At 37.3% G+C, this 26,684-nt stretch overlaps 1 long non-coding RNA gene across 1 annotated transcript in view; it reads right to left on the bottom strand.

Annotated features, from left to right (window-relative positions):
• Window positions 1-23,573: 23,573 nt before the first annotated feature.
• The window catches only part of LOC110479921 (uncharacterized), a 65,131-nt gene continuing 62,020 nt past the window's right edge, over window positions 23,574-26,684 (bottom strand). The window contains exon 2 of the long non-coding RNA XR_002467029.1: window positions 23,574-23,621. This is a non-coding gene — a long non-coding RNA (uncharacterized LOC110479921). The remainder of the gene's footprint in view (window positions 23,622-26,684) is intronic.

Here is a 26,684-nt window from a genome sequence, read left to right as displayed (position 1 = left end):
AACATGGAAGAGGAAACATCAATCCAACCTCCTGGTCTGCACTATGAGAACATTTGTTCCAGAGTTCTATTCAACAGCATAGATCAATATTCAATAGAGAGATCCTTAAGTCAGGCACACACACAAAACCTGCTTATTGACCAACATTTCACAAAAACATCACAAAACAATTTCAAAGCAACCTTATAGGAGAGAAAATGTGGACTTAATAGGGGTTTAACATTAAGAATCCTGTCCTTGAAATAATGCAAGCTTATTTTAAAGTGAGGTTAGGTTTGCAAATGTTAAGAGCATAAAATTGAAGAATGAATTGAATTTACTGCCCGTTCAACATTGCTAATGTAAATTATAGGTAACTGTATTGGGTCATTCTTGACTAAATTAAGGGCTATCTATCTTTATGACATTACTAAAGGCTTTTAAAAATTCTGTTGTTAATTGCAATCAGCTTTAAATTAAACTATGTGCATTTGGTCATTTTCTCAAGTAATGACTAGGGAAATATATCTTCAAGTGGTAGTAGAGATTTATACCTCCACAACTTTTGATGGAAAATTTAAATAAGTTAGAACTTGAGAAAGCAAGTGCTTTACTGCATTTTGCCCACAAAGTTCTTCCTTCCATTTTAATTTACCACTGGTCTCCACTCATTAGATTGAAACCACTCATTTTGATTTACCACTGGTCTCCACTTATTAGATTGAAATCACAAAGTATTAACCCCTTTTGAAACCAACCAGCATTTGCACCCCAATTTAAAAGTCACTGAAGGCAATGCAAATTACTTCTGTCAGCTTCAGTTAGGCCTTCAGTGCTCAGCAGTGACAAAGAATAGGACTGAGCATCTGAATGACTTTGCTAATGCTGAGGATATCACATGGCAATCAAACATTTGGAAAAAATCAGAGATGACTATTTATATTACTTCAGCACAGCCATTTCTCCTCTGAGATTACTTGCTGTACAATGGGAAAAGCACAAGTATGGGAAAACACATATGCCTACAGCTGACTTACACACAGTGATATTCACAAAAAAGCCTGTGATGACTTCTCAAAACTCTCACTGGGGAATGACAAGCAACAGTCATTTCAGCTAAACTGGCACACATCCTCTTGGCTGTGGGAATTCTAGGTCACACCCATGACTTTTACCATTTTTCCTCTCATGTAAGTGAAAGTGACACTGACATTTGTTGTTTGGAAAAGTTACTGTTATCCTCCTTGCTGACCGAGTTACTCTGCTGTGTGATATTTTATTTTCCATGCAGTTGCCAATAACAGTGTCTATGCCTGTCATCAATCTACGTGTTCACTGATATCTACACTTCACACTGCAAGATCAGAAACATTAAAAGAAGCTTTCCTTTTCCAACTATTGAAAAGACATTCCCACCACAGTCAGTAGAATCTGAAGATGTCAGTAAGAATCGACGACCACAATTTAGCCAAAGCACACCATCACACCTCCTACTCAGAAGAGTTTAAGAATCGGAAAGTCTGTTCTACTCCAGCTGTACAAGTCCTTGACCATGTAATTTCCATCTCCTGTGCTGGCTACTGACAGCTTTTCAACACAAAGTACACTAAGCAATCACCAACTCGTTCAAGTTTGACTGTGGAACACTGTCATTAAGTGTTAGCAAACATTAGACACAATTAGTTTTGCCTGAGGGCAGCTAATGTTCCTGATCATAATTCCCTCACTCCCCCATTTTAGGAATGAAAGCATATCTTTTGACAGACCTGTAAAGGTAAATTCCTTCAGCAAGGAGTTCAGAGCTCTCTTCCCTGCTTGGAGGAGGCTGGGCAAGTACAGATGGGGTTGCTCAGGGTGCAAAGACACCCCACACAAACACTACAGGGACATGCCAGACCTCTGAACAGCTCAGCTCCTGGGAAATTCTGGAGGGCATGGTTCACTAATGAATTAGAGAGATTATGCAGCATTTGCTTGAGGACAGATGTATCACTGCCTTCTGCAGGAGAAGCTGTCAGACCCTTTCTGTGTTTGTCAGTTTGCAATTTTCACACCTTCCAGTGGCTGATCTGGAAAACACATCAGCCATTACCATAATGAACGTAAACCACTAATATTCAAAGATTGCTCAAAATACTTTTGAGGCAGTCCCTTTAGTACAATTTGGTAGCACAGGACATAAGGCATGGATAGACACCCAACAGAGCAGAGAATTTCACCAAGCTGACATTTAAGGGTTTACACTTAAATGGCTTAAATGCAGTACAGACTTTCTGATGTCCTTATTTTGTAAAATTACACATCCAAACTTTCAAAGCACAATATCCAAAATACAGAAATGCTTTTCCTAGACTGCATTTCTCCCCAGAAGTAATGTTAGGATCAGGTCAGCTGCAAAGCTACTGGTATTCCGATGTAAAACTTTTCAATTGAAGCTGACCCTTGTCTTGGACAAAACTAATGAAGGGCAGTAAATTACATATATAGATCCCAAGGCTGGCATGTGTCCCCTAATGTCGTACTGAAGACATCTGAGCCAAATAAATGCCACCCTTCTTGGCCCTTTGCACATACTCTTTTTGCTCATCAGTTGCAAGAGAAATGCCCATTTTTCCTGCTGGCTGGAAAATACAGCTACATGTGCCTTCAGCTAGACACGGTTTTGGTAACAGAAGTAATCTATAAATTGTAAGTAATCTATTTGGTATAACAAAGAAAATAATATCTTCCAACAGTGTACAACATAACCTTCACCAGAGCTGAGGAGCTAATCCAGAGAGAAGAGCATTTAAATTTATACTCTCAAAATGTTTTTATTCCTCAGCACATCCTTAATGTACAGATTACTGCACCTTGTGACAACACCATGGAGATGAGCCATTAAAAAAACTACCCTTTATTTTTTACCTTCTATTAACAAGCATGTGCAAGTTTTTATATGCTCCCAAATACATGCAAGACAACAGAAACCCATTTAATAAATTATTTCAAAACACATTCAATAAATTTACATTCCAGAAGCTTGGATTCTTCATGTCTATTCCTGCTACCTCATGTAAAGACCTCTTAAGGAAAGCACACAGTAAGCAATACTTTAGATTCTGCTTTTAAGAACTCCATCATTAAAAGGAATTATTTATCTGCTATTTTCCACAACTCCTTAAGAAATTATAATTTATATTACACACGTGTTATTTAGACTAAAAAGGACTATTTTTCAGCATCAAAATTGTGTAGTGATCTCAATTTAGTCCTTCTATTTAGACCCTTTAAACTCACATTACAGAAAGTTTTAAATGCAAACTATGGTAAACACAAGGATATAAATGTACAACAAAAATTTAGCCTGCCAGGCATATATGCAATATTTGTGTCTCTCTCTTAGGTTAACTGGGCAATTTAATAAACACAAAACTAGCATGAAAATTATGGTCATAGAATGTGAATGCTCTTGTAAATTAGGTGACACAGCAAACAAATCAAAATGAAAACACAGCAAGAAAAAGAATAATTGGAAATATTAACATAAAGCAGACTTCAAAAATGTATTCAGGAAATCGTAGGAGTTGCTAAGGGGAAACGGAAAATTAAAAGCTGCATTTTTAAGGAACTGTGTAATGTTTTAAAAACATATGTATGTGTGTGCATATATATATCAAAGATACAGAAACAAGAATGAGGGGAACAAATTTTGAAAACACATTAATCATCTTCATCATGTGGAAAGGGTCATTTCAACAACAGAAAACCCACAAAACCAATAGCCAATATGAAAGAATACTATCATTTCATATACTGATAACAGGTATTAGTTTTCATTAAGAATATAAGTGTACCATCAGGCCATAGCTCCATTTAACCCCACCAGAAAATGAAAACACTAATTTTTAATAAATTACTGCATAAGAGTTGAACTAGTAAATACTGAAGCTTTCTGAGCAGAGGGAAGCAGAGCATGAGCAGTACAGCATTTCTCATTTCATCAAACCCTTCATGGCCATGAGGAGCTGTGACAAACCTGCAGCAAGCAGAGGATATGTCTCTAAGACATGGATACCAGAAGAATTAATGGCCAACTACATCTAATCCACAAAGTTCAGAGTCTTGCTCCCCAGGCTGTCATTTAAGCCCTACAGAATCTCTGAATTTATGAACTTATGCATAGAGTCACAGAAAATACAACTCCCTTCTTGAAAAAGAGATATGTAAATATATGGAAAACCTATATACAGGCCCACCAACACAATCCAGTCACATCAGTGTTGGCCTGAATATACCATCAACATGTATTTTTACAATACATTCAAGTTATTAGAAATGAGCATGAAAAAGCCACAGAAAATCCTGCCAAATTTCTGGCATTTCTTGAACATTAGGAAACTAAATTATTTTCCAACCTATTATTAACTACATGAAAATAGAGAGTGACATTCCTTCTAGCTAGAAGAAAACATGTTTATATTTAGTTGCCTCAAAACTGCACCATTGAAAGCACATTTATTCCCCTAAATGTGAAATAGCCTCCTACCTTGAACGATCTGCTCAGCGTGTTGCTTTTCAAATCAGACTATGATAATTTTTTTTGACAGATCACTAAATAACCTGGAGAAGCCAGTGCATCAGCAGCACAGGACAGTTATTGCCTCTGACACCTGAGTGCAGCAGAGGAATTCCTTGCAATTGAATGGAGAGTAACTGAGCCATGCTTTGCTGATACAGCTGACAGTCAGCACTGCCAGCCAGGTGCATCACACACCTCCGAGAGAGGTGGGTGGTGCATATCAATCAGAGAACTGAAACTGCTGTTGGAAAAGTACTAACTGAGACTAAAAAATCCAGGAGTTTTGCAGAGCAAGACTGGTTGCACACAGCTAACCTGAAAAGCCATCCTACTGCCTGATTGCAGACCTGGTGAGCAGCTTCACTTGTGTTCTGTCACATGCTCTTATCACTGAGGACCTTTTTCAGCCTCCTGTTTACAAGGACCTTCAGCACTGAATTCATTTGGTCTGTACAAACAAGTCAATGCTTTTTTAGTTACAACACTTCACAACGAAAATAGTTTTCCAGCATTTCAGTAACTAAAACAAAGAACTAAATGTATTCTAAAAGTATTTATGAAGTATTTTAAAGATGTCTTTAAGTCTAAATGATACGGAAAGCTAACACGTGCATGCAACTGTCTCTCTTTGCTCATTGTATCAGTTGGTTCTTTCCCAAAAGAGAACAAACCTTTCCAAATTAGGCCAGCAGACCTCCAGGGCACAGCAAGATGGATCTAGAAAATGGACAAATGCAGCATCACACCAACATTACTGCCCCTTGGACTGCTTGATCCCTGTCAGGACAAGTCATTCCTAAACCTCCACACCCATTCTCCTAGCACCTTGACTGCCCAAGATTTTCCTCCGTTCCACAAGGTATTCTCCAGTCCATTATCCCAGACAACTGAGAGTCAACACATTTGACAGAAACAAGCTATGCTTCTGCCATGTTTTTAATGGACTTCAGGAGAAAAATTATTGGCAACTTTATTAATATGTTACATTTCACTGCTCCCAGGCTCCCAAGCTGGTTTATTAATTTAGGCATCATTCAACCCGAGTAAAATTGGGAGCCAATGTCATTTATAATACGGTTAAAGACAGAAGTAGACATCCACATCAGGAGAATCCAAACACTCCAGTTGGCTACCAAAAATCAGACTCTTATAAATACCTGCCAGAGATATCTCCTGTTACAGAGGGGAAAAAGGCTTCTGAGGAGAGCTAATGGAATCACAATTTGCAGCACCAAGGGACACAGTTGCATTCAGAGAAGCTCCCCACAAGTGCTTTGCTCAATATCAGAACTGGATTCAGAGCCCAGGTGCCACTACGGCAATTTCCAATATCTGACCTGAGTTATATTATGCAGATGACATTTCTGACAGATTCTAGACGAAGACATAGATTAACCAAACTGGAGCAAAGGTATCATACTGCTGTATTTGCATTAATGCCTGACTGACATGGCTTGTACCATGAGGGTTATCAAGAAAAGGACCTTGATTTCTTTTGTCACTGCAGAAAACCAATTAACAGCTCATTACAAACTAGAAAAATCCCAGTTACTCCAAGATATACAGAATACTGCCTCTTCTTTATAGAAGCATCTGGCTGTCACTCCACTGGCTCCCATGGAAATCCTCCTTTGTACAACACATCACAGACTCCAAGCAACAGCCACTGCAAAGCTGAAGAAAAATGCTTGAACAGTAAAAACATCAAAGTCAGATCAAGTTAAAAGGGTGCCAGGGCCACTTGCAGGATGATAGCCACCATTAAATAAGAAATTGTTTCATAGGCATTAAGAATCCTCTAATCGCTCACAGGGGGAATTAATAGAACAAGATAAAAAAAGATATCAAGTTACAGGTCTGATTGACTGGACTTTTCAGTAAGGTTCATAAGAAAATTGTTTTGTGAAGATCACAGAGTAGCTTAACTCAATATAAAGGGAAAACCTGACAGAACATTTCCCTTTCAAAGGCAGACAGCTGTATGTGGCAAGTGGAGAACAAGTCTGGGTATAACACTATAATCACATTAAGTGTTGGATGCAGAAATCTTTTTGTAGCTGCAGCTTTCATATTTTCCCCTCTATATTTGGATCCTGTTTTTCACCACCAATTGTATGTAATTAATGATATGGCAATAGGAATAAAGTTTTGAAAAGTCATTGCAAAGCATAAACACTTAGAAAAGGCCCATGGGAAAGCCCACACATATCACATATCCAGCACTAGATTTACAAAATACATGTAAATACAACAGTTATTAACATATTATCAGATAAGATTCCAATAAACTTTTGAATTTAACATTAACATGGTAGATTTTTATTTTTTTTTTTTGCATAGGAAGGGATGGCTTAATTGTGTTTTCGTATTTTCACATCAGTATTTTATGTCAAACACCCTTTCATCATATAAGCCCTAAACCAAATACAGATTAGAAGGAAGATAGGTTCTATATAGACAGTGTATGAAGGTGCAATTAAAGCAAAATTGCTGCAGACAGGAAACAACACTTGGTTCCAGTAGCTACAAGTCACCTGTACTTAAATCTAAAAGCACTGATACAATTTATGTCCAGGTGATTTCCCTAAATTTCAAAACACCTTGTTACCAGAAACACAAAATAAACTTCTGGTACCCAATTAATTCTGCCACCCTCAGTTTTAATGCATCAAAGCAGAGATGGGCACAGCAGCAAAGAGCATCTCTCCACTTGGTCATCACATCCAAGTGACTCCATGTTACACTGAGCAGGACAAATAGAGATCCTGAAAATCTTTATACACTGGTTTTATACGGAAAAGAAATTAAATTCTGTTGAATCTTGTCCTGCTTTATAAGCTGGAAATGTTATTATATTCTAGAAAATAAAGTTCTATCCCATGGCAGTCATTTCACATATTTTAAGTGACAAACTGATTAAAAAACTGAATTAAAATTACATGTACTAAGTATATAATTGCCCACGTTACCATTAATTCCATGACCCCACACTCCCAGCACTCAAACAAACACAGAAGCAGTGTTAGCAGTTACCAGTGTCTCCTGCAGCCCACAACATTTCCTTCTGAGCTGCAGAAGCCAAGTTGTGCCTGTAACAGGAAGGGCTCAGTGCATCCTGACACAGCAGGGTTGTTAAAATGTTCTAACATTTAAACTGTTTTAACCCGCTTTAAAGGCAATTGAAGCTGTGCTGTATCACATGAGCATGAAAATATCTGCTGACAAGGGACACCAAGACCTGTTCCTGAGACCAAATGAGATTTTTTCGATGTTTTAAGCAGGAATGAGACATATTTCAAAACCTTTGGAAATAGCTTTCTAGTATCTATAGACTATTGCTTAGTATGCTGAAATCACAAGTTTTTAAGCTGCTTCCAGTTGTCAGCTACAAAACTCTACTTTTTTATATTCAATAAAAGAAGTTATTTCATAATAATTTGGCCCTTTTACACTTTCATTATTTTGGCCCTTTTACACTTTCATTTTAATCTCAACTGTTCCTGTTTTATTTTGAAACTCCAGAATTGCAAATATAAACATCTTTAACCTATTTAATGAGTCATCATGTTATTTTAAAGTTAATTCTGTATTTTTCCAGCTCTCTATGACATTTTTCTGTAGGCTACAGAACACTGAATTTTCCAGCACCAGATAAGTACAGCAGTAATTGAATATTAGTCTAGATGCTTGTGGGCAGGGTACTTAGGGACATGAAAAAATATCTATGAGCATAAAAATGAAAATGTAAGTTAAACACACTGATTATTCAGAGGAAAGGATTTTTACTGCAGTTATTAAAATTTTATCTCATTCACCTTCAATACCCTACTACTGCATATGTTTTCCAGTTTTCCAAACCAGTGCAATAAGAGAATGGTTCACAGACACATTAGGATGGACATGGAAAAACTGATAGGATCTGTAAATCTTAGAGTTAGTCTTTGGTTTGTAATCAGGTACAGTCAGAAAAACCTGGTGCCTGTGACAGTTGGAAAAAGCTCCTCAAGCTTACTTCAAAGTATGATTTTACAAGTACTAACTTCACATTAGATTGCAAATTTGGCACTCTGCTCGAAGATTTAATTCTATATTCAAAAGCATTTAGTAATAAGCTAAGTATTACTCTTCCCTTTCAAAACATTGATGACTAATTAATGCTCACAGTTTGGATTCAGCCAGCAGGGAAATGAACACAGCTAAATGCAATCTTTCAAATTAACAGGCTATCTCTATAAACTATAAAATTATTCTTTAAACAGAACTACTGTTTTATTACTACTGGGATCTAAGGTTCATTATGTTCTCATAATACTCTCAAACATATCTATTAATCTGCATAATTACAACAGGCAAGAATTAATTCCAGACAGATGCAATAAGTTGCTTATTCAGTCTTGATTTCAGCAACAATTTTCACTACAGATATTTATATTTCAAAGAACATTTCCAGTGTATAATAAAAATTATGTCTTATTCCTAACATCACAAGTGTAGCTGCTAACATGAATACCAAATGTAACAAAAATTAAGTTAACTAAGCACTTCTCCGAGTCCCAAACTGAACAAAACTCAGTGTTTCCACTGAACTGGATATAAAAGCCTTGGGGTTTTGTTTTCTTTTGATCTGCAAGCAAATAAATGAGTCCTAAAATGCTCTAAGCTTAGAGGTTCAAGTTATCATAGATGCCTTTTAATATTTCCAGGTATTCCTTTCCCCACCTGCACATACACCAGTGCATCCTTGAAAGGTGAAAACTCCTTTATCCTCACAGGAGGAGACATGATTATAAATTCTCTCATGTATAACAATGAATGTAATCCTGCTATTCTTAAAAGGAACTTTCACAGCCAAGTTCTCAGCTGGGAAAATGTGTCTTTTTTGGGGATGGGGTGTTTTTTTCACAATCCTGAATTGAGTTTAGCTAAGTCAAACTTAGAAAAAGCCAAAGGGAAAAGTGAACAGCATGGCAACACCAGAGACCCTTCACATGTGAACTACCAAATATTTTGTGTCCAAACTCTATTGACATAGATTAGTCCCAAATTCCTTTTCAAACCAAGGACAAATACCAGGAGGACACTAGCTTTTGCTACAACTTCCTCTTCCCTTGCCTCACTAAAACGTATTTATCTAGTTATTGCACATTAAAATACACATTTACACTTGCACAGGAGTTGAAGCACAGCACCACTGATAGGGAAGGTGCTGGTCCAATACCCTTTTGGTCCACAGGGGTACAAAATGCTTTGAACACAACATACAAAGGAAAAGCTGGGGACAAGATAACTATATTTACACTGAGAGTATCCAAATGAAACTAAGGTTATTTGTGCCCTAGATCCAATCTACTTTTGCCAGCCCTGATAGTGCCACTATGATCAAGTACTTATGGCCAAGTATTATTAACCATCAGTGAAATAAAACATTGCAGAAACAGACAATTTGGCCAGAAGGGCAATATAAACTATGCCCCAGGTGAACCACAGAAAGATCAAAGGCAGGCAAGCCACAGAAGACTTAGTTTTAGTCCACACACATATCCCAGTACTCAAAACACCAAACATGCACTGTCTTTAGTGGACAAGAACGAAAATTACACGTTGTAAGTGTGAGGAAAAGGTCACAAGTAAGTTGGAAAACAGCCACACCCTAATAGCTCTTTGGCTTGTTTCCATCATTCTAAACACTCCAGACAAATTATTTCTGTCTTTGCATTCTTTCTACTTTACTTTTTGGACTGAGAAAAGCCCCAGGCATTTTATATGATGGTTTGTTCTAAAGGCAAACTGAATTAGTTCCTGTTGTTGATGTTTCCATGATGTGAACTGGGTTAGGAGTTAAAGAAGATCTTGTAATGAGAATATTTTTACAATGTGATCTACTTGCCTAGTTATTATTTCAGCCTGTCAGTTTGCATTGAGGAGGGAATATAAAGAAATAGGACACACAGTGAACCAAATAATGGGGTGGGGGAAGAAATCAGAGCTGAAAAATGAACTTGTAATTACTGACTGCAAAGGATCAAGCAGGGATTATTTTTCTTCTCCTCCCTCCACTTGTATTTTGTTTTACAATTTAAGAAAAAAAAATGAAGTAAATATGAGGTGCTGTGTCTGTAAAACAGGGATAAGTTAATCATTCAGTTAATCCTCAACATCACCTGCAAATAGTTTAATTATTTGATAAAACAATAATAGAGTTTCTAAAGCATCTTCCATAACACAAACTTCATAAGTAGCTCATAAATATTGAAAAGCTTTACATTTACAGTTAGGAAAAGTAAATTAAAAATTCATTTAGTGTCAGTCCAGAGGGCCAGACTCAGGTTCTTCACCTCCTCCATCAACATTGACAAGAAACAGAATTTTTTGTGACTGATCTAAACAGAAAATCCAGGTGTTTCATTCCACACAATATCAGTATAGGGTGGTTGTCCACCCTGATCCCCCAGGCTGTCATTCAACCCCTGCTTTTAAAAAATACATAAAATTAGCAACATTTAAACATGAATTAAGTTAAAAGCCATGGCTATATATGTCTTTTTAATTTTCCTCTTACTGTTCAGTGTGCGTAACTTGTGCTATTTACCAAATTCAATCCCAAATTTTGAAGGACCTTTGTATCTTAGATGCTGCTTTTACCTCAGTTTTAAAGTTCCTCCGACTTGTTTTCCACCCCCCCCCAAGTAAAGCAGCTATGTATTTATTTAAATACCTATATGTTTAACACCTATTTAATTATTCTCATCCCTCTATTTAGCAGCCTTTTTTAATAATGCCCTTGTTCATGCTTGTTTTTTTTCTACTCCAGGGCCACAGAATATAATTTACAGTGTTTTCTTGATAATAAGCGTAATTTTATCATTGAGTATATTTAGGACTATTGTTATTCTGCTACAGAAAACATGGCATATCAGGGAAATCACACTGTGCAAGTACTTTAACAATGACTCACTAAAGTTCATGGCTCTTTCTCAGAAAAACAATAAAATATACATTCTATATACTCAAAGACCACTTCTCTCCCTTTCCCTTCTTCCCCAGCTTTTCCAAGGTCACATATACAGCTGTAAACAAGCTACATAGTACTGGCAAAGGTTTATTCCAAACCTCATCTAAAGCAATCAGCTCCAGATCCCCCAGAAAAATCATTCTGCTCAATGTAAAATGCACTGAGGCCAGAGGGAAGATGCTACTTCTACGACAATAAATAAATCATTTCTCTTACTGGGTTTTTCTTCACAGGAGACAAAAGTCCTACACTACCCAGCACATTCTTTGAATGCTTTACCAAGAGGGCTTCCCAGTTGTCAGTCACAGTACAGCATGGCCCTCCAGAGACATTGCAGAAGGTAAATTGTTTAATAATTTATCAGCTGTGGTTGATAAGAGGCACTGCAGCATATTGAGCCTTGTTATTACTCCTCATTATTGAGAAGCTTTTATCTGTTCTCAAACTGAGACAACTGTGTTGCAAAGTCTTCATCCACAATATGAAGAAGTGAACTAAACGTGATCACCTCACTCTTGAAGATCATCTGAAAGGAGAGCTGAACAAATGCTTGCACTTTAAAAACTGAACTGCCCAAGATTCAAATAGACCAATAGGCAGATGGTTTTTTGGTTAGTTTTGGAAGGAATAAGACAACTCCTCTCCTACAACAAGCTCAGGAAGCTCACTCCTTAAATTAATAAACTAGCAGGGGACCACAAAATTGCTGGACTATTCTCTTTAAATCTTAGTCTCAGCAGAGGAATCCACTAGGGAATAACCAGAGGGCATCATGCACCAGCATTAAGGGGTGATACATGCATACAGATTATATTTGCAGTAAGCAACAGACGTGAATTCCCTATCAGCTCCTTATGTTATCCTCAATTCCATCTTCCCTGCAAGCTACAAAATGCCTTTTTAAATGACATGACAGCAAGATATGAGAGCCACTCATCTTTCCACCGAGTCTGAGACTGCCCAACTCCAGTGTTTATCTGGTTGTATAAAAGGGACTGATTTTTGCTGTATTTATAGGTTACTCTTCATTAGCACTACCATTTTTATGAAAGTAAAATTTCTTCCTCTCTGTGTGTACATTGCCACAAAGCTTTTGAGGCTATAATTGATTAGGCACTTCTCCTTGCTTGAAAGCCTTTTCATGGTACCAGCCTTTGCAAACTAGAAAAGCACTGAATTCCATCTCCAGATACCCAGGTTGAAAGCATAAACACATGAAGACATTCAGCTTCACCACTAGTGTGCCATCCAGTGCTGACTCTTAACATGAATTTCTTATCAAGGAGTCACGTGCCTTATTTCTGGTTTAGTTCTAGCAAATAAAAATGTAAATACTTGAATATTCTCAACTCAGTCAAATAAGGGAGGGTCAAGCACCACCTATCTATTTAATTACTATTTAATTTAAAAATCATTTATTTGACAAATATTACATAAAGGAAGTGAGCTAGCAGAAAAGTCTTCATCCCTTCAGGTAATTTCTTAACTGTAATTTTTCATTTTGCTTGGGTTTTTTTGGAGGGAGGGTGTTTTGGGTTTTTTGGTTGGTCGGAATTTTGTTCACCTGATTAGGGATTTTCTTTGGGTGGTCTTTCTTTTGGTTGTTTTGGGGATTTGGGTTGGGGTTTTTTGGTTTCTTGCTTTGGGGATTTTATTTGATTGAGTTTTTGGATTCTTGGTTTTATGGTTGGTTGAAGTGGGGAATGTTTGTTTTTGGTTTTTTTTGGTTGGTTTGAGGATTGGGGGTGTTTGGTTGGTTGGGTTTTTGCCTGGATGGCTTGGGGGATTTCTTTTGTGGTTGATTTGGGGATTGCGGTGTTTGATTTTTTGTTTGCTTTGAGGATAGTGGTTGGTTGGCTGGGGTTTGGGGATGCTTTGGGGAATATTTTTTTGGTTGATTTTTTGGTTGGTTGGTTTGGTTTTTTTTTTTTTTTTTTGTGTTGTTGGTATTTTGGGTTGGTTGTTTTAAGAATTTTGTTTGGTTGATTTTTTGGGTATTGTGTTTGTTTCAGATCCAGTACTTGCACCTGTTAATAGTAGAAACAAGTCGGCTAAAATAGATTTTCATATTCAGAAATTCACAACACATTTACTGCTAAATACTACTCCTCTCAAAGTAGCCCAAGCAGCACAGACACAGCACAGGCTGGAAGAGCTCTGGCCTGCATCCCTCTGTATTTCACAATGAAATAACTGGGCACTAATTAGTGTTCAAATAAGTAAAACCCTGCTTCAACTCTTAGAAATCATCTTTCATAAGTGTTTCCAACTGCAGTAAACACTCTGGAAAACGTTGTCTTCCACTGCACCATCTTTACTTTCACAGTGAGCATCAGGGGGATGCAAGAGCACAGGACCAACTCTTCACACACAGAGCTGAAAAACAACTGTTTCATTTCAAAATGCTCTTGCAAAATTGCTACCAGGCTTCATTGCTTTGACCCCAGAGGCTAAGGACTAATGAGGACCAGAGCCATCACTGCTGACTGTATGACCTCAGCTCAATGAGACTGGATACTCACAGAGGATATAAATTAACAAATTAATCTTGTAAAAGCTCAAATTTAAAGCTAGTATGATTTATCAGTCTTCTAAACAATCTTTACAGTAGCCTGTTTTTCTAATAAGAAACATGAATGCCTTGTTATTTCTGTGGATACCCAATAGACATGCCCAGCTGCAACAGTGCTGATGCTACAGCTGATTGAGAAGATTTTGTCCCTTTTGTGCTATTCCAGGTCAGCCACAGCCTCCTTACCCTCAACTAATGCCTCGCAAAAACCTTAACTTTAAATGAAGGGGAAGGCAGATGCCCAAAGTTTTCAGTTTCATGTCCAAAATATCCAGCTTCTTATACATTTTGCAACTTTCAGAAAGTATCTTGCACTGCAACATATATTCCAGCCCCCTGGAAATTCAGGCAATCAAACGATCTCCCAGACCGAAGAAGAAAATAACTGAATGAATTTGTGAAAAAATTTGACATTGGTACCTACTAAAAGCAGTATCAATAAAGGAGCATACTGGTTCCTGAATATTCACCATTAACTTGGTAGTAAGTGCCTCTCTAAAGATAATTTTCTTGAAGCTGTCACAGAATACCTCAATAAGCCCAAGATTAGCATTCTTACACGAAAAAGGGTGATTGTGCATTCTCTACCTGATTTGTAACTATGATCATGAAAAAGAAGCATTAAAGGTTCTTGTTCTAGATAGACAGATGGTTTTCAAGTTATTACATACAGAATTTTAAGTTTGTATATTAAATATTTCTATGGTTTTTAAAGCCAGGTATTAAGAGACCAAATAAATCTGTCTTGACCTTCCATTCTATGAATAAGCAGCACATCACTACACTCAACAAAGCAGAACTTCATGGAGTTATTTCCATGTCTTTAATCTGACCTTTTCCTGCACCCTAGTGTTATATACAAAAGGAGACAAAGCTCTAAGCAAACAAACTGCAACACATCAGGCTTATGATCCCATCTTTGGAAGTTAAGATCATCATTAGCTAATGGGTTATATAAGAATAATTGCAAGTGTTTTGTTTGGTCAGATTTAAACATACATTTTTAAAATTTTCAGATAAATGAGCAATTACAGCACAATTAGACACCAAATCTACATAAACACTCTGTTGTAACAATTTCAATTAAAGGAGATATTCGAAAAACAGTTTAATAAAGCAACACTGTAGTTAAACAATACTCCTACTGTATGTATTCTCTCCACTATGCCAGCAGCCAGTTACTGTCTCTGCCATGCCTGCTTTAGTCTAATTAAGAATATGATTTGAATTCTACTCAGTGTAAGAGTATATTCAAGAACACAAGAAATATTATCCAACTAATCCTTATAATTTGAAAGGCTACAAAAACTGTTATTCATATTTATCTCAACTTGTTAAAAAATCTAGATTGCTGATACACTTTTCTTCTAGAAACCCTAAGTTTTTCTTTGCGTCCTTAAACACTGCAGACTCTATAATAATAAATCTTTGCCAGAGTGGACTTGAAAGAAAGAGTTTCTCCCCACTCAGGTATAATGGATAGATTTACCAAGCACAGCAACTCCCACAGCAGAGCTGTGTGCATCCAGTGTTTGAACCCTAACCTGAGAAGGATGAATGTGCTTTTAAGACAATCACAAGAGTTAAATGTTATAAAAATACTATTGGACCCATATGAGACAGTATCTGGTTAGTTTTACATACTGTCATTATCAATGCTTACTCAAGAGGAGTTTTGCTAGAAAACCTTAACTCCAGAACCCCTCAGGAATGAAACATTTCTATGGTAATAATCTTAACTTCTAAATGAGGAGACTGAAACACAGCACTGCAGTTTAGAAATCACTTAACACGAAGTCTAATGGAAACATGGAAAAGTGTTTACTAGCAGAGATGGAATTTTCATTTGATCAGAGAAGAAGTAAAACACAACCCAAGAACAATAGCTCAAAGTAAAAGGACAGAGACCAAATGAGGGCTAGTCTGTGTCCAACTGAGCACTTGAATATCTTGAAAATACTTCACACCAGCCTTCTGTTCACCATTTTGGCTCTGTACTTCTAGCAAGAACTTGTAAAAATGAGTTATAGATAAGCAAATTACTTAAGTGCAACACTTCTCACTCCTCCAAGAACTACAGACCCATCTTTAATCAGCAGCATCACTGAGCCACAGTGGGACTGGCTTGCAGTCAAAGCACGTCAATTGGAAAATCCACCTGTTATTCTGGTAACAGAGAACAACCAACACTGAAATAGCAATTAAACTACTTTGATTTATCCCCTTCCTTCCTGAGCATAATTGTCCTTGTTTTAAATCTTCCTTACCTTCACTCTTTCATGGAAATTCAATGCCCTGCATCATCAAGCCTTCCTTAATCCATTTCCTATTCCAGAAAATGAACAACCAAACAACCATCCCTTTCAGTAGCTTTCAACTGCCCAACTCAAGCACTCTAGCTGAGAACTTCATCTTTATTTAAGTTGTTCCTTGGCCTAAAAAAATACTGCTGCTATGGGAAGATTATGCATTTCATTGTGTAAAATGATTATGGAGCTGTCAAGCAATGCTTAGAAATGACTGAAAGAAACAAACAAAAAAAAAAATTACTTGAAAAATTGTTCCTCTATTTCCCAGCCTCCTAATTTCCCACTACAAGACTTTTGCTCTTCAGTTGCAGTGTAATTTAAGATAACATTTGTTGAAAACTATGAGGAAAAGTAACATCATTTGTGGCTGAAAATTTAAAGACTATATCTTCTATATTAACAAGAGAGTATTCAACAGCTCTTTGCTTCTGCACTCAAGAAATTATTTGGGGACACTCAGCTTCTGAACATCATCTGATATTTTAAGAACAGAGGTTTTTCACTACACATTAGTGTAACTGCTAAGCCCTTAGGTTTGCTGCTAAATAAATACTCCTGCCTATTAAAATTATTTCATCACTATTGATCCCCAACTTGTGCTTCTCAGATTGTTATATTTTAGTACACTTCAAGTGAGAGTTTTGAAAACACAAGTCAGTACGGATGTGTTTAAAGCACTTGAAAATGTTCAAGAAGTTGCCAAAGTTCACACTCCTTAAATATCACCTAAAGCATTAATTAAAATTCCTTTCCAGAGGGGTGGAAGAAATCCTGTTATACAATGGCACCTACCCCTAACTTGCTAAAAGTAGAGGATGAATTTCAACCTCTATCATTTGATGCTGACAGTGAAGTTACACAACAAAAATCTCTACTGCCAAGGTAAAATGTGCAAAGATGACAAATTACTCAAGTTCAAGCTCAGTATGTTGGACTGAAAACTGGCTGAACTACTGGGTTCAAAGAGTTGCTGTCAGCACCACAAAGGCCATCAGTGGTACAGCCAAGGGGCCAAAACTGGGGCAAATATTGCTGTCATTCACTAAAGCCTTGATGATGGGGTCGCATAGACCTTCATCACTTTGAAGATACCACACTAAGAAGACTGGTTGATAGAACAGATGGCAGTGCTGCCTTTCAAAGCCAACTTTCCAGGCTGGAGAAGTGGTCAGACAGAAAAAGAACTTCCCTCAGCAGCAGGGTCAAGCCAAAAAACTTGGATATATTCAAAACCCAACTGGACACAGCACCTGCTCCAGTTAACTTGCTCCAAGGTGCACAGAACCACCTCCAGAAGTGCCTTCCAACCACGAGCACTCCAATGATGCAGCTGCCTTTAGCTTTTGAACAGACACTATGGACAATAGTACACTCTTTCATTAGTCCACTAAAAAAAACCCATGGATTTTCTGTTTTTCACAGAAGTGTGACAAAAACCAGACTGCCACATTTTGTCTCACACAGCAGATCTTCAAATTGAACAACATGATCAAATATTTCTTCAGGAAGTATATTAAGGACCAGTAAGGCTTTTTCTCTTCTGCATGCAATTTAGCAAAAATAAAAAGCATTCCACTGTCTAACCACGTTTTCAAGGCTAAGTACTTTGTAAATATTTGTTGTAAGAAAGATTTACTCCCAAACTTTTTGATGTTGTTGGGTTTTTTGTTGTTGGGTTTGTTTTTTTTTTCTTGTAACTTCCCCCTAGGGTCCCTCATGAAGTTTTTCTTTGCTAAGAAAGCCAGAGGCACATAACTTTGTCAAACTCTTTTTGCATCTCTACCACCTGAAAGGGTTATTCATCTTATTCTTATTGCTTTGGGGTAAGCCACCTGCACACAAGATAAAACCTGAAAAAACATGGAGCAACCTTCTTCCCCAAGCACAAAAAAAATTAAGTATCAAAGAAAGATACTTTTCTTGAAGGAATACCCACTGACTGGCAACTGCACTGACTGTTCTTCTTCAAGACCTACCATTTTACTCATTCTGGCTCATCCATTTGGCAGCCTGTTCTCAGCTCAAATTCTACTTGTGCCACAAGTTCAAGTTGTCTTTCCTCCCCTCTGCATTTTCTCCTAATCACAGATGACCTCTTGTACACTGACTACTTACCAACATCTGTGAAATTCCAACTCTGTCATTCTGCAAAGCTGAGATTCCCTGGTCAATGTTCTTGTCCAAGCATAAACTGTAGGAAGAACATGAGCTGAACTGCTATTGCTTCCCTTAAAGGCATATTTAGGGAAAACACAGACTTCTGATACATTAAATGAGCATATAAATGAGACAAAACAGACTAATGAGATCAGGCAATGAAATTTTCATAAGAATAGAATATTATTACTAAATTTCCTGTGCCAATTAAGGTTACATTCTGAGCTTATAAGATATATTCCTTTTCCAGTAAATTAATTGCTTGAACAATGTGAATATTTTCCATGTACTCCATGGTAGGTGTCCAATATGCAGACTTTAAAGTCAGTAGTGACTTTTGATAACTGCAAGCTTAAAGAACTGACTGCCTCTGCTCTACCCCTAAATTTCCCAGCTATCTCAGCTCAACTTCCCTCCCAGTGCTGCACCTTTTTGATCCCCTCATTTCCAGGGTAAGGGGAACTATCCCAGGGGTGAGATGCACAAGACTGATACTCATCCAAGAATATTTTCATAGTTCTAACAGATATTCAAATTATTACAAATTGACAAGTGTTTGAAACAAATGTGAGTGGAAACACAATTCTGTGCCATCAAACAAAACAAAGACAAGCTTTTCAAGTCTCCACTTGGACCTGACCAGAAATACAGCTTCCCTTTGCCTGTTTCTGCTGCCCTCTGCACATGCAACTCCTGAAATTCAGGCAATGTATGCCTCTGACAGGAAGAATAAACTTGCACAACTACTCAGGGATGTGTTTCCCTGAAGGAAGCAGTTTGATACAATTTGTCAAAAGCCAAAAGAGTGCTTTAATGGACAATTTACTTCAAATGACTGCAGCTGTTGCCAAATAAAGGAACTGAGACAAAGGAATAAAAATGGTTCATGCCAATATAATTCTCAATGATTAATGAATAAAATATAACCTTTGCTATCCCCCCTTTTTAGTCAAAAGCAATAAAAGTAATTAATCATTCTGTTTCTGTGGTTTTCTACATCTGATGTTGAAAGCACTTGGGAAAATTTCAATAAGTACTGTTAAGAAAGTACACATACACATTTGAAGCTTATTGCTTATCCTGGAATCAAAGCCAGATATTCCCTCTTCAGTCAGAGCCCAAAGTCACAGAAAACATCTCTGAAATTCTACATACCAAAAAATGCCACCAGAAACACCATACCCTGACTTGGTCTCCAGGAGAGTCTCATGTGCAATACTTGACTATGATACAATACTACAAGCACAGCTGGAGCATGTAGAATGAGCCATATGAACTGCACAACATGAACTTCATATAAAGAAAGCTCATACTGTTCTTTTGGAAGGCCTTTCATTGCCTCCACATCTTTCTTTGCTGAAACGACGAGAATGAAAATGTTATTCAACAGCAAACAGAGGGAAGTCAGGACAGAAGCTTTTCATTAGACCACAGGGAATACTTGGTAGTTCAAGGTACTGAAGGAAGCAAATATAGCTAGACACAAGACACAGCTACCCACAGCACATGAACATTATTCCAACTGCCTCCCCCAATGCAACCCCATCCTTCCATCATCCTATTTTAATCATCCCTTGGACTATTCAAGTATATTAATCTCCAAACAAAGATTTTAAAATATCAGCTTGATATTCCCTTTCCAAGGTTCCAAGTACAGCTTTCAGTATTTCTACTAGCAGTAAGCATTTATGCACCAGAGCAGCCCCACTGCTGATGTTTACACTTTTCCAGGACTGGCAAGTCTTTGAGCTCAAGCTCCTTGCTAGTACCTAAACATTTAATTTCCTTGAATTTTGTCTTCACCTAATCCAATACCTGCCTAGCATTTAACAGAACAAATACTTCCATATCATCATTTACTGCATGTGGAGATGAGTTAGGCACATAATTAATTATCACTTTTACCCACAAATTTTTTTCCAGCTGTTCCCAATATTGCTGTGCAGAAGGCAGGATGCACATGGCATTGTGCCAAAAAATACATGAGCTGTGAGACTGGAATGTCATTTGTGTTGACTAATGTCACTTTTCCATCAAACTCAAGGAGTTCCAGTGGGCTTGTGAATTAATTTGAAGAACAGGGTTTGGTTTTTTCTTATTATGCTTATTACTGACTTACCACTAGGACAGATGTCTCAAAATTCCAAAAATAACAAACCTGGATGTGGCCAGAAGAAAAATTCCTTTTCAAATGCATCAAATTCAGCAAAAAACTGCTCAATCACATTTTATAAATACTAATACAATGCACAAAGACAAAATTTGGCTTCACACATACAGGAAGTCATTGCCCACATTAGCACAACGTCTGATGCTCAGTACTCTGGCAATCTGTTCAAAGCACTGGATTCAACTCTTCACATTTTTCATGGTCATACAGTTAGGGGAGGCCAGTTAACACTGGTGTTTTAAAGTGAAAAGTGCCAGTCAATATGTAATCAAATGCTACATAAAAAGCCATAGTGAATAAATCCTGTCTTAACAGTCAGGAAGACTAAAATAAATAAGTAGAATCTAACCAGCATCTGTGAAAGCACATTTGGCCTGTATTGCACCGCAGCTAGCTACGTCACCTAATAGAGCCACTAACAAACACCAAATTTACACCAGATAAGAACTTTTAGGTTGATATAAACACAAACTTGTTGGTCTAAAAGCATTTCTGTAAACACCCACACACAACATAAAATACCCTAAATGCACACTACTTAAAACAACAAAGCATCAGGTGACAAGCACTCTTTCACTATCACTCACAGTTACAGAAGGAGCTATTTGCTGCCTATTCCACGTGGAAAGCATTTGTTCCAAATTACTAAGTCACAAGTTGTCTCCAAGGAAAATCCAATATACCAGGATATTTTCCACTTTAATCTTCCACCAAAGACAAAGAACACCAAATTAATTTGTCAGAAAGCAGAGCAGTCAGGACTACATGCACTCCCCTAAAAGATCCTTGAAGGAATCACAGAACCTCTTGCAAATAGGAAATATGTTTTATTTTTCTCCTATGTTTCATAGGCACAAAAATTTTGCTAGACCAGTGGACTCCCATATTTCAACCTGCATGATGAAGCAATTCTTACTTCTTCAATATTGTATTTTCATGTATGATAGGGAAAATACTCAAATGTCACCATTTACATTACAAAACTGAAAGATTCACTTTGACCTATCACTATGCATTCAAATTAAGATGGAGTAAAACATGGAACTATTCCCTGAATTATATTCAAAGCCCTGAAGGGACTGCTCTGACCATTCATTTCTCTGAGCAGACATGTATAAGTATTTACACACACACATCAACCCCCATACAGTTATCCTAAGAAAATATTAAATATTTTTGCTACCAAACAAATGCTAAGTTACTTTCATCCTGTCATAACAAGAATCACATACAAAATTTTCTGTATCAGATTCTCTTACTAGCTAAACTACATGCTTATTTGCACTATTATCACCTTTAACAGAACTGTTTAATAGCTAGTAGGTAAGCCCAAACAACTTTGTGCCGTAGACTGAATCGGAAAGAATTGATCAAAGTTCAACAACTGTAGGAAACATGGAGGTTTTCTTGCACTTTGAATAATAAATCACTGAATAACTTCTTAAACTTATCTGGCATAACAAATGGCTACAAATTTAGTCAAAACCATATGGTAGAGGCTAAAGGGTAGAACACAAGATGAATTTTATTATACAGAACCATATGCTGCACTTAACGCCCGTGATGACTTTGCCTTTCGCCATAGATGATGTCTATAAATCAGCACTGCAGATGTGAGAGCTCTACTAAACTCTCCAGTCAAATGATCTTGAGCACATGAATTCAGTATTTTCCTTTACCACATTGTCTCAAAGGGTCACTTGTGCTATGGATATCACTTTTGTCCTGTTACAGAGTGTCATTTTGAACACTGCCAGTTCTTCAAGCAGCACTCCGGCAATGCCTAAAGGAAAACTGAATATTCCAAACCAGGAACCATTCCAAAACCAGGACTCTAGAGTTCTCCACATAGATACTCTTAGTATCAGACTACTGGGCAGAACTTCCCACAGAATCAGTGTTTCTGAACCAAAGGAGCTGAAATTTTGAGTGCGCTTGTACATCTGCATGATTGGGATTCAACTCTCTGCTGCAAAGCAGCTCACTTCTTCAGCTCATACAGAGCTTGGTATTCCATACACCTTAAAAAAAGACACTCAACATCCTAGAATAAAATTGCTTTGATGTCAGGTAACCAGGTGAATCCTAAACAAAAAAGGAGCTTGACCACAGCAGCCTGACACAACCTAATGCAGTGGTTGCACAATAGGAACAAAAATAAGCCAAAAATGTGAAAGGCACATACTGAGCTGGGGAGGTTGATCATCTACTCTGTATTAGACAATTAATCTACAGTTCAGACATTTCTTGCTTTCTACAATATTTGAACAACACTAACATTACTGAACAACACACAATCCCTTCAAATGGAATTTCAGCATTGAGAAATAAAAATACTAAGCAGAAACAGAAATACAGTACAACTGACTGTTCAAGTTAGTAATTTATGGTGAACTCAAGGTAAGATGCTTTCAAAGAAGTAGTTTAGCAAATTCTAGTTGGAAAGTATTTAAAAATCCAGTGTATTTTCATTGCCAGTGCCACCGGGCACATCACATGGAAGATGTCTCAGAAAACTGTTCACCGCAAAGGTCACATCTCAAGGTAAAGCACTTGCACTAGTTATGAAAAAGGTACTTTTCAAAAGGAAAAAGTGAAGGTTATTTTGTTACTCTGTGACCAAAAGCTCTCTTCTTTAAAGCCACAATAGCTTATATTTTTTCTTCACTTTACCAGGTTTCCTTAAGTGTAGATTCTTCATGAGTTTGAGACATTGCCATGCTGCTTCCTTAGTACATTTTATCTAGAAAGTACTTGACAAATACCATTGCAAATAATTCCCAAGTACCATTGTAAGAAGAAAATGGTATTACCTTGAGCAAATGGTCTTCCTTCTTCTAAATTTGATTCCATAATTTTATCTAAATTAAAACAAAACACAAGCAATATTTATCCAGCAAACATCTTTAGAAAAACATTTATACAAAGAATAGAATTCATGTATTTAAAGGTTCTGCTCCTGGCTAAACAAATATTAGTCCAAATACTGACTTCAATATCTAATTTTATAACAAAACACAACCAAAGACAGTGAGGAGGGTATGCATGTTCACCTTCTGGCCTCTTCAAAATACTGCAAAAACATCAGCAATGGACAGAGAAGAATGAAAACTTATAACTTTTTGCATTTCCTGTATTTCCTGACTGTGGACCTGAAGCAGTGTTATGAGTACTTCAGAAGTACAGTAACCAATGCCATTCACCATTTGAGATTCTCAGAGCCTAATTGTTCCAGCCAGAGAGGAGTAACACAGTTAAATGCATCTGACAACTTAAGCTTCCTAGATCCTACAAAGAATAAAATCACCATTACTGGAAAACAAACGCTCCATATTTAACCCCCTAGAACTTTTCCATAACTCCCAATACAGTTTGAGGAAAACTCTGCCCCAAGATCCAGCATGCAGCTTTCACACAAGTCACTGAGTGAGCAGCACTAGCAACAATCACTGCATTTTATAGTTATGTTAGAGGCACGTATGATCTTACTACCCACAAAAAAAATTGTGGGAGAATTTATTATTTTGTTTTTCATCTGTACTTTGTGATAGTAATTGTTCTCAAAAAAATCTCACCCACAACCAAACCTCTACAAATACCAGTGAATGAACAGCTCATGGACTGATATGAAGGGTAGTAGCAAAATCATCTATAAATAACAGCTGTACTTGCTCACTGCAATAAAGCAGAGAAGCAGACAAGTGTGATGGCTGTGGTGTGGAGTGCCCTATACTTAACAATATTTTACACTCCAAGTTCATATTCCAAGCAGGAGAGGCCTAAAAACTCAACACACCAGCTATCAGGCAGAAGATCAGAAAATACCAGAAATCTTACTCCAGCCCTCCCTGCAAAACCTATGTGCTGCCAGCCTGAACCCTAAATTAACCTCTGTGCTCTGAGTAGGTATAAGCAGTGACCCACAGACAAAGTCCAGGCCAGCTCACTCTGGAGCTACTCCCCTCATCCAGCTGCATTTTTCAAAGGAGATAGTTTCTACAGAATCAAAAAAAAAAAAAAAAAAAAAATCTGAAACACAACTAGCAATCTATTCTCAGACATTTTCAGTATCCATCCACAGTTAACTGCTCTGCCACTTGGCTCTCTCCAGTTGCTATAAAAGCCAGAAATACAGAAATGGAACTCTGACTGTCAAGAAGAGTAACTATAGCTACACAGGTCCAGATTTTGAACTATATCACCAATATCTGGGAGGTATTATACTGGGAATCCACTGGAACACAATCATATTTGTTTTAAAATGTACAGTCTGTTTAGTATCACTACTAAAACTCATTGCAAACATCCACCTCAAGGCCTGGGGCTCCTCTCCTAAAGGAAGACTCAGTCTGGCACTCATTTTCTCTCTTCCAAGACACTATTTCAAAACACTGTTGGAACTGCATTCCAACCTTACCATTCCTCCAACACAGGGGCTGGAAGAAAAGATTCAAAGTTTCTATCATCCCCAGGAGTTCTGTCATACAAGCATGCAAAATGCATCTCTTTTCTGCAGTCTTCTCACATAAGATTTGTTTGCTCAACAAACCTTTCCTTGGAGGAGGAGTCACATCAGCATCAGATGTACAATATTTTAAGTGACTTTATAAACCATGATTTTGTAGCTGCTTGTACAGCAGAGATTTCAGACGAGAGCAGAGCAGACTAAATGCAACCAGACTGGTGTTTTATAACTGAGGTCATGGACTGAATCCTATGATTCACAATCCTAACACCAGGCCACACGTGATGTTCCTGCCTCTCCAGAGAAAAGCACATAAGGCAAAACCTCTACTAAGCTCATTTGGTACCATTTAATACATATTGATGCACACACACAAAATGGCAAGTGTGGTGGCATCACAACCACAAAATGCTCTTGGAGATTTACTGCAATTTCCTCAATCTTTGATGATTACAGAAATGGTAAGAAGAGAGGCAAACCAATAGGGTGAAAAGGTGTATTTACCTTGCACAGCATACAAATTCCTAACAATAGTATGGAGTTTGCCATTTATTCCTAATGCTAATCAGCTCACATAAGGATTTAGAAGTTGGATCTGCAATAGTTCATAAAAGGCCACAAAAAAACCATAACAAGTACTTTACAAATTAAATTTCATCTCTGTTCATGAGGGTCTCATGATACCTTATCAGTGTTGCAATTCCTGACATGTGGAAAGAATTATGTAGAGAACTCCATGATATCAGAATTAATTAATTAGTTAATAACTTTATTATACTACAGTACACTAAAATTATATTTCACTATGTTACACTAACAAGAACTATCACTGACTAAAAAACCTGTGACTCTCTCTGCTGAGAGTCCCAACACAATTATGACTTAATTAGTCAATCAATCTAAAATACTATCAACCAGAATCTGATCAAGCAATCATTTTGAGTAAATAATCTCTATAGCATATTCCACATGTGCACAACAAGTTTAGTAAGTGAAATAAGAATTGTTTTAATCGTTCTTTTCTCTACTTCTCTCACAGTTTCTCTCAGGAAAAACCCTGAAAATGCTAAATCTTTCTCTGTTTAGAGGACACGTGAATACCACAATACCTAACTTCAATTATCAAACGAATTTTGAAACACATTAGTGGAACCTCCCTGAGTCCAGAGTCTGTGCCTCCTACCTGCTGTGAGTTACAGCTGAGTAAACAGATAAAACTCTAAATATCAGTTCCTCTGAACTAACCCATTTCAATTCAATTGTGGTTACAGTATTTCAACAGTGAACCAAAAAAGCACGCACAGCTGAGGTTCAGAATCTATAAATGCTCACATAAAGCAACATTTTCAACTCCAAGTGTGTTTAATACGACACAGTTAACTACCTCCAGTACCTAAGAGATGTGTACTGAAAAATCTGAGCCATGTCACTAATTTTAAGTGGACATTAAAAAACCAAA

Source organism: Lonchura striata, chromosome 8, assembly GCF_046129695.1.
Source record: "Lonchura striata isolate bLonStr1 chromosome 8, bLonStr1.mat, whole genome shotgun sequence".
Taxonomy (NCBI): Eukaryota; Metazoa; Chordata; class Aves; order Passeriformes; family Estrildidae; genus Lonchura; species Lonchura striata.
Note: the sequence above shows the minus strand (reverse complement) of the source record. Positions and strands in the feature narration are given on the sequence as shown.